Source organism: Mus caroli, unplaced genomic scaffold (assembly GCF_978045245.1).
Source record: "Mus caroli unplaced genomic scaffold, Mus_caroli_1 scaffold_56, whole genome shotgun sequence".
Taxonomy (NCBI): domain Eukaryota; kingdom Metazoa; phylum Chordata; class Mammalia; order Rodentia; family Muridae; genus Mus; species Mus caroli.
In genome coordinates this window covers 727,591-734,839 of record NW_028227311.1, presented here as the reverse complement: position 1 = coordinate 734,839, position 7,249 = coordinate 727,591, and positions in this window count along the sequence as shown.

The following is a 7,249-nucleotide window of genomic DNA, read 5'->3' as shown; positions in this document are numbered from 1 at the left end:
GGTGGCACTTTGTCTTTTTCCCCCAATCCGTGGAGGTCGACCAGATGTCAGAAAGACTCCAACTTCTTTACCTTTTTCTTTTTAAAATATTATATAACTGCATACATATACACAGACAAATAGCCGTGCCTCTTTTACTTTTTTATACATATTTTTATTTATTTATTTATTTATTTATTTATTTATTTATTTATTTATTTATTTAAATGAACTGGGAAGTTGACCATAGTACTCCGGGAGGCCTTGTCTTTTTCTCCACACAATGCGGTTGATAGAATGTCTGACCTGGATTTCTTTTCTGATTTTCCTTTTGTTTTGTTTTGCGGAATAAATTGAAGGTCGACCAGTTATCCTTACTCGAGTTTTGTTTGTTTTCCTTTTTTAATTTTAAAAGGATGTTATATATTTTTATATATATATATATATATATATAAATATATAACCCGCATATATATATATATATATATATATATATATATATATATATATATGCGGAGACACACACACACACACACACACACACACACACTTTTTTTTTTTTTTTTTTTTTTTTTTTAATAGACCTGGCTGTCCTGGTCCTCACTTTGTAGACCAGGCTGGCCTTGAACTCAGAAATCCGCCTGCCTCTGCCTCCCGAGTGCTGGGATTAAAGGCGTGCGCCACCACGCCCGGCTTTTTTTTTTAATTTTTGTGTGTGTGTGTGTGGAGGGGGGCAATCGGTGCTCTTAACCACTAAGCCATCTCTCCAGCCCATCTTAAAATCCTTAGGTTGATGATCTGACTTTTCTGTTTTCTTCCTTTAACAAAACTGGTAAGTCAGCTGGCAAAAAGGATTTTCTTTTCATATATATTCCAAAAATGGGTAACTTGTAAATAGTGGTCTGTCTGCTGTTTGTTTGTTTGCTTGCTTGCTTGCTTGCTTGCTTGCTTGCTTGCTTGCTTGCTTTTTTCTTTTTCCCCCGAGACAGTGTTTCTCTGTGTAGTCTTGGCTGCCCAGGAACTCACTCTGTAGACCACCCTGGCCTCAATCAAACTCAGAAATCCTCCTGCCTCTGTCTGCCTCACAAGTGCTGGGAGTAAAGGTGTGCTGCACCACTGCCTGGCATTATTACTACTACTACTACTACTACTACTACTACTACTACTACTACTACTACTACTATTATTATTATTAGACATAATGAGATCAACTAGTTGGCCCGGTTTCATTTATTCATTTGAAATTAGTTGGACCAATTAGTTGGCTGGTCTGGGAGGTTTCTTTTGTTTCCGATTTGGGTGTTTGTGGGGTGTCAGGTATCTCTCGGGTATCTCAACGGAATGGATGAAGGTTACAGTGATATGGCTAGATTTTTGTAAAGATTACTTTTCTTAATCTGAGGAAAAAATAAAATACTGGGCTACATCTATATTGCTTCATTTCTCTTTCTCTTTTCTTTCTTTCAGATAAGGAGGTCCGTCAGCCAATTCCTCCTGCCTTTCTGTTTTTCATAACCCACACACACAATGCAGGCTACATCCATAGTGGGGAACAATCATGGAGGAAGAGGTAGGCTTTGCATTGGGTAGCATTGTCTGAGCGATATGTTAGTGGACCAGAGAGTTTGGATATCAAGCCGTATAATGTTTCTTTTTTTCTTTTTTTTTTTTTAAGATTTATTTATTTATTACATGTAAGTACACTGTGGCTGTCTTCAGACACACCAGAAGAGGGAGTCAGATCTTGTTAAGGATGGTTGTGAGCCACCATGTGGTTGCTGGGATTTGAACTAAGGACCTTTGGAAGAGCAGTCGGGTGCTCTTACCTGCTGAGCCATCTCACCAGCCCTAATGTTTCTTAAAATATAGAAAAGTTCTAACAAAGTGATCTTTAACTTTTTTTTTCTCCTTCGGCTATGTACAATGAATTGTTTTGCTTGCTTGCTTGACTTTGTACAATGAATTGTTTTGCTTGCTTGCTTGACTTCATTTGGTTTGACATGGTTTCCCTTTGTACCCGTGCAGACTGCCCTTTGAGAATAAAATGGGAGGCCAGAACCAAAGTCTTTTGGATAAAGCACCACAATGGACTACGCACTAGCACTAACCCGTTTGGCTGCCTTCCTTCCCAAGGCACAGATTTTTCCCAGCATGGGAAAGACCTCCCTCCCTCCCTCCCTCCCTCCCTCCCTCCCTCCCTCCCTTTTGACCCAGTTTCACTCTTCCACCATACACTCAATAAAATAAAATAAAGTAAAATAAAATAAATAAAAGAATGAATGACGTTTCCAGTTATTTATTTGTCTAAGCTACCTAAATTCCCCTTCTACACCTCCCCCTACTCCCCACCCCAAGCCGCCATCTCCTCGTGGGGGTAGGGACCTGCACATCTGTGTCTTTCTCTCTGAACTCTTTGTTTTCTGGTCCACGTTGCTCCAGAGGAATGTAGCCCTTTGGAAATGGTAATGGAGTTGATAACACACCCTATCAGAAAGAGGAAGGCCCATTCACTCACTCATTCTCACCCAGCCCTGTTCTGCTACTTCTAAGGACAGAATCTTCTGGACAGTATTTACATGGCTTGCTATTTCTAAATTTTGGTTTTGGTTTTGGTGTTTTTGGTTTTGTTTTGTTTTTTTGTTTGTTTTTTTTCTTTTTCTTTTTTTCAAGACAGGATTTCTCTGTGTAGCCCTGGCTGTCCTGGAACTCACTCTGTAGACCAGGCTGAACTCAAACTCAGAAATCCGCCTGCCTGCCTCTGCCTCCCAAGTGCTGAGATTAAAGGTGTGTGCCCACCCACCACTGCCTGGCTCTATTTTTTTTTAAACATTATGTATGTATGTATGTATGTATGTATGTATGTATGTACGTACGCATGCATGCATGCATGCATGCATGCAGGCATTGTTTATACGACTACACTGCAGCTGTCTTCAGACACACACCAGAATAATACATGGGATCCCACGACAGATGGTTGTTAGCCACCACATGATTGTTGGAAATTGAACTCAGGAAGGACCTCTGGAAGAGAGGACAGTGCTCTTAACCACTGAGCCAGCTCTCCAAATAAAATTTGTGGAGAAATTGAGCATCTTAAAACCTTAGGCATCCTTCCTCCTCTCCACGTGGCCTCTCTCCCTCTTTCTACCTTCTCTCTTTCCCTCTGCCTTTGTACAATAAAGCTGTAAAACAACAACAACCTCTAGGCATGTGTGTCCCCTCTTTATGTATGTATGTGTGTATGTATGTATGTATGTATGTATGTACTTACTTACTTACTTACTTTCTTACTTGTTCCGACACCAGTCAGGTGTGGTGCTTCATGCCTTTAATCCCAACACTTGGGAGGCAGAGGCAAAAAAAAAAAAAAGAAAAAAAAAACCCCAAACCAAACCAAACCAAACCAAACCAAAATAACAACAACAACTACAACAAAAAACATCAAACAAAGTTTGGGTCTTAGTGAAGTAAGCAAGGCACAACCTGCAGGCAGGCAGGACTGATGAATTTGTACGTCTTACCCCTTCAGAGTTTACCAGAGGCTTAAAGGACTGAGTTTTTGGGACTGCCCTGAGACAATATATATCTTCCTTCCTTCCTTCCTTCCTTCCTTCCTTCCTTCCTTCCTTCCTTCCATTTATTTATTTATTTATTTATTTATTTATTTATTTATTTATTTAAAGTACCCTGTAGCTGACTTAAGATGTACCAGAAGAGGGTGTCAGATCTCATTACAGGTGATTGGTAGTTGAACTCAGGGCCTTTGGAAAATCACTGTTTTACCTGCTGAGCCATTTCTCTCACCAACCTAGTTCTGTCTTTCTGTCTTTCTGTCTTTCTGTCTTTCTGTCTTTCTGTCTTTCTGTCTGTCTGTCTGTCTGTCTGTCTGTCTGTCTCTCTGTCTGTCTCTCTGTCTCTCTGTCTTTCTCTCTTCCTTCATCCTGGCATCAATCAACACAGACTGTTTTGTGAGGTAAACTTAATAAACTTCTAGCTCCTCTCTTGTTCTCTTACTTCTTTCTCTCTTGCTACTTCTCTACTCTCTCTGCCTCTACTAAAAATGAAGAAGAAGAAGAAGAAGAAGAAGAAGAAGAAGAAGAAGAAGAAGAAGAAGAAGAGGAAGAAGAGGAGGAGGAGGAGGAGGAGGAGGAGGAGGAGGAGGAGGAGGAGGAGGAGGAAAAGAAACCTCTAGCTCATGCAAGGGGGATGTAGGAAGGACACCACCTTCTTTCTTTCTTTCTTTCTTTCTTTCTTTCTTTCTTTCTTTCTTTCTTTCTTCTCTCTCTCTCTCTCTCTCTCTCTCTCTCTCTCTCTCTCTCTCTCTCTCTCTCTCTCTCTCTCTCTCTCTCTTTCTTTCTTTCTTTCTTCCAAAAATACTCAGGGACATCACACTCCCTGTAGCCAGGGATGAGTCTCAGGGAATGTATGTGAGCTTGCTTTGTTTTGTGGGGCCAAACTTGACAGACATTTCTTTTGGCTTTGTGTGTTTTGCCAGCCAGCTCTCTTGCTCTGCTCACTCACTCACTCACTCACTCACTCACTAACTAGCTTGTTTGCTGTGGTTGCCATTTCTATCTATCTCTGCACAGGGTTCCAAGACTGCCCTTTGGGAATCAAATGGGAGAGCAGAACTAAAGGCTTTTTGATAAAGCACCTAGAGTGCACACCAGCACCTTTGGACTGACTGGCTGCCTTCCCCCTCCCCCTCCTCCCCCTTCTTCAGATTCATTTATTATAGGTAAGTACACTGTAGCAGTTTTCAGACACACCAGAAGAGGGCACCAGATCTCATTGTGGGTGGTTGTGAACCACTATGTGGTTGCTGGGATTTGAACTCATGATCTTCAGAAGAGCAGTCAGGGCTCTTAACCGCTGAGCCTCCAGCCTCCTGCATTCCTTCTTAAAGCATGAATGATCCCAGCATGGGAAGACGGTCTGCCCTCCCTCCCTCCCTCCCTCCCTCCCTCCCTCCCTCCCTCCCTCCCTCCCTCCCTCCCTTTTGAGCCATTTTCCCTCTTTCACCATACGCTCAATAAAAGAAGTAAATGAATGAAGTCTCCAGCTATTTGTTCGAGCTATCTAAATTCTCTCACAACACCTCCCCCTCCCCCTCACTGCCTTCTCTCCCTATGTTTGGGTGGGGCTGGGGGAGGGGTGGGGTGGGGGGAAGGGATCTGCAAGTCGTCCCTGCAGGTTTGTGAACTATTGGCGATGGTCTGGTTCTCTGAACTGCTGAGCCATGTCTATCCAGAGGCTGGCTGGCTAGTTTTCTGCCTCAAGTCCCTGAGTGATGATTTCAGTGTGAATTCTCTGAACTCACTGTCCTTTCAGGTCCACATTTGCTCTGGCAACCGACTGAACCAAACAATAGGCTCACACTGAGATCTTTGGAAATGGTAATGGAGTTGATAACACACCCCAACAGAAAGAGGAAGCCTCCGCTCACTAGAAGACTTTCACTAGAAGCCTCACCCTGCCAGCAATTTAGGAATTGGTAAGGCCAATCTGGACAATATTTAAATGATTTCTACTTCATGTTTAATGCTTAATAAAATAAAACGTGTGTGAAGGTCTGAAGAGCGTTGACTGTTCTTCCAGAGGTCCTGAGTTCAATTCCCACAAACCACATGGTGACTTTGGAATCCGATGCACACTTCTGGTGTGTGTTGGAAGACAGCTGCAGTGTACTCATATAAATAAAAAAATAAATAAAACCTTCAAAAATAAAATAAAACAAAGCTTGTGAAGAAATTGAGCATCTTAATTTTATTTTATTGTATTGTATTTCACACACACACACAGTATTTTATATATATATATATATATATATATATATATATATATATATATATATATATATATATAATCAACTGGCACAGAAACGCACATTACCTAAGTTAGCTGGGAGTGGTTGGATTGGATATGCAGAGAAGGAAGGAACATTTGCAGTTTTGCTGTTGCTCTTTTTTTTTGGGGGGGGTGGGCTGTTTAAATAGTACAGCAGAGCAGTGGTGGCACATGCCTTTGGGAGCACTTTGGAGGCAGAGGCAGGCAGATTTCTGAATTGGAGGCCAGCCTGGTCTACAGAGTGAGTTCCAGGACAGCCCGGGCTACACAGAGAAACCCTGTCTGGAAAAACCAACCAACAAACAAACAAACAATCCCAAGCAAAACCCAATCCAAACTTCACAAAAGGGAGGGACACTATAACAAATTACAATTGCTTGTATATATAGAAAAAAATTTCCTCCCCCCCCCCCCCAAATAACCCTGGTTCAATTAAATACGAAACTAACTAAGTAATCTCACACATACAAACATACATACATAAAACAAATAATGATAACTACGTGGCATGGAACTGCTTACACAGTTTGGATGCCACCTCCATCACATGCCTGCAGAAATTATTGAGTGGCCGGCCTGGTCTGTCTTGTATGTTTTTGCACCATGTACAGAGACTTTGTCTCTCATAAATAAATGAATACAGAGAAAGATATTCATTGATCTATACATGCCTGTGCGATGGCTCAGAGGGCAAAGCTGCTGTCTGTTAAGGTATAGGTAAAAGAGTAAGGCCTAGATGGAATGTTAAGGACTGAGGAAACTATTAAGGCCTAGATGGAATGTGAAGGCCTACTTCAGATTAGATAAGGGCTAGGTAACCTCTTACCTGGCTAGCCTGCCATTCTGCTGTTACTGCCAGAATTGATTACATATTCTCCTTGGATGTGTCCTCAGAAACCAATCAAGATAGAAGCAAATCGAACTGCTTCCTTTGTTCTATAGTTATCTGCAATAGGCTTGGACTCAAACTGACCACCCAGCAGCATTTCCTACACCCGCACATGTGTATACTTTTCTGGCATTTGCTCCTAGAACCTGCACTGGGGATGGAACCCCCGCCCTGCCCCAACACAAGAGAGACACCCAAACCACCGATTCAGTGCACAGACTACTTAGAATCAGACTTCTATTTTGAGTAGGGTGTGAGTGAGTAAAGTGTAAGTTCCCAAGGCCTCCCTGGGAACTGACATCTTACTTGGAAGAAAGAGACTTGTAGGTGGGCAACTGACTTTCTGGTTTGCAAGTTAAGACATGAATGTCACACTATTGATGGCCAAGACACTGGATGTCCTGATTTTATTAGTGTGTGTGTGTGTGTGTGTGTGTGTGTGTGTGTGTGTGTGTGACTCCATGGCCAAGCTAGCCCCCCCCCTCCCAGATGTGTGTTTCTTATTTATTTATTTATTTATTTATTTATTTA